The following is a 327-nucleotide window of genomic DNA, read 5'->3' on the forward strand; positions in this document are numbered from 1 at the left end:
AGGACATTGCATTCAAGAGCTAAATTGATGAAAATCAATCAGCTTTGGTGATGATAAGAACATCACCTTGAAACACTAGAATTTATTTTTAAGAACTCTGAAGAAAAATACCTAATCTAAGCAACAAGATGAACCGTCAGTTGTCCAAACTCGAACAATCCCCGGCAACGGCGCCGAAAACTTGGTGCACGAAATTGTGATCATCAATGGCGCCATCAACATGGTACGCACAATTGTAATCTCAACTTTTTATCACAACTTCGCATAACTAACCAGCAAGTGCACTGGGTCGTCCAAGTAATAAACCTTACGCGAGTAAGGGTCGAT

The sequence above is a fragment of the Arachis duranensis genome, chromosome 4 (genome assembly GCF_000817695.3).
Source record: "Arachis duranensis cultivar V14167 chromosome 4, aradu.V14167.gnm2.J7QH, whole genome shotgun sequence".
NCBI lineage: Eukaryota > Viridiplantae > Streptophyta > Magnoliopsida > Fabales > Fabaceae > Arachis > Arachis duranensis.